Source organism: Elephantulus edwardii, unplaced genomic scaffold, assembly GCF_000299155.1.
Source record: "Elephantulus edwardii isolate Elephantulus edwardi_28Jun2011 unplaced genomic scaffold, EleEdw1.0 scaffold00127, whole genome shotgun sequence".
Lineage (NCBI taxonomy): Eukaryota > Metazoa > Chordata > Mammalia > Macroscelidea > Macroscelididae > Elephantulus > Elephantulus edwardii.
In genome coordinates this window covers 2,212,249-2,214,249 of record NW_006399877.1, presented here as the reverse complement: position 1 = coordinate 2,214,249, position 2,001 = coordinate 2,212,249, and positions in this window count along the sequence as shown.

Sequence of the window (2,001 nt, the reverse complement as noted above, 5' to 3'; positions counted from 1 at the left end):
CAGTGTGTCCTTTGCCATTCCCTATCACTCCTCCCTGAGAGAGACTTCACCCTGAGTCATAAGGAAAAGGGGATGGCGTATTCTCTTAGCTACTTATAAGGAAGGTTTTCAGAAGACTACAAGGCCTCCACAAGAAAAAGATAACCCAATAACAAATGGACAAAAGATATGAAAAGACTTTTCACAAAGGAAGACATTCAGATGACCAACAGGCACATGAAGAAATGCTCAGAGATGCAAATGAAAACAACAATGAGATATCATCTCACCCCAAGAAGTAGTAGCAAATTAACAGGATGACAAGCAATAAATGGTGGAGAGGATGTGGAGAAACTGGAACTCTCATACGCTGCTGGTGGGACTGGAAAATGGTACAAGCATTTTGGAAGGCAGTTGGGTGTTTCCTCCAAAATCTGCTCAAAGAAATCTCATTTGACCCAGCTATTTGACTCCTAGGAATCGACCCCGAGAGAATGATAGCTGAAATGTGAACAGAGACACGTACATCTACGTTCATAGCAGCATTATTCACAATAACAAGAAAATGGAAACAGCTCAATGTCCATCAACAAACGAATGAACTGAGAAACTGTGGTACATTCCCATCCGAGGTACTTTTTTAAACTCTTCTATCCCACCGCTTGTTTAGGGTGCTGAGATTTCCTTTTCCAGGAAATCCCTGTTGGCCAACACAGCGTGATGACCTGTGGTGTTTGCAGCAGGAGCAGCTCCACACGGGTTTGCAGGGGGAGCATCTGCCACTGGAATTGTCACTCCCAGACTTTAGAAGGTGCTTGGATCCCCACTGTGTGACACCCTAGAAGAGCCTCCATGTGTGGAATGACGTGTGAGGCATGTGAGACCTCATGTGTGCACATGCATGTATATGTGAGCACATACACGTGTACGTGTGCATGCAGGTGCAGGTGAATACGAGGGTACATGTATGTGCATGTATGCGCTGTGTCTATCAGCAGGGACCAGCATCTTCTCTGGCATCAAAGACTGACCCATTTTCAGTAACAACCTTTCTGGGGCCGGTGAGGCCTTTGTTCTCGGCCTAAGGCATGAACCAGGCTCTAGCTGAGCAGCCTCTGTGTTTGGAGAGGGGGTGGAGGGGAGTGCAGCCACAGCATCCAGGGAAACTGCACCTCTTCTCTTTCTGGAAGATTCCCAAGGCCCTGTCTTGCTTGTCTTCAGCCTCAGTGGAAGCCTCTCTGTTGATACAAAGCGGCTGTGGACACTGAGCTCCCTGAAAGCATAGCTCTGGTTGGTAACTGGGGTTCAGAGCTGGCTGGGGGTGTCTCAGGCCCAGTGGCTGGGGAGCACAGATACCAGCTCAGCCCTTGCTATGGCCATGCCCCTGTTTGCAGGGTGCTTCCCTGGGGGGAGTTCTGACACTGTAAAGGGCAGGGGGTCGTGTGCTAACCTAAAGGCCTCTCTGGCAGTTCGGACCCTCCAGCGGCTCATGGAGAAAGGTGAGCCATCTCCTCCTGTGAGGTTTACAGCCTGCGAGACCCTGCGGAGAGCCGGCGATGAGTCAGTTCTGACTTCACAGCACTGCCTATGATGGTCTTTGGTTTGTTTTTGTTTTTTTTTTTTTGGTCCATGCCCAGCCGGACCTGGCAGTGCTGGGTGCCTCCTTTCTCCAGGAAGGCCAAAGTCTTTGTTTCTGTTTGTGACATTTCATTGCGCTCACATGAAATCAATTTCAACTCTTCCAACCTTCCACGCTCGTCCCACAGGTCCTTCCTGAGTCTCAGCAGTTGTCCAGGCCTCCCTCAGCACCTCCTTTCACTGGTGGGCACCCTGCTTTCCTCGAGAAGCTGGACACAACACCCTAAGCAGGGCACACAAATCATATCCACCCACTTGGACTGAGCCGAGAGGAGGGGCCAGACCAAAGTCCAAGGCATTGACCAAACACTGGCTTTCCTGGGACAAAGGCAGCTTGCCCCCCACCTCCGCAGCACCCAGTCTGGCCTCTTCTCTCTCTCTCTC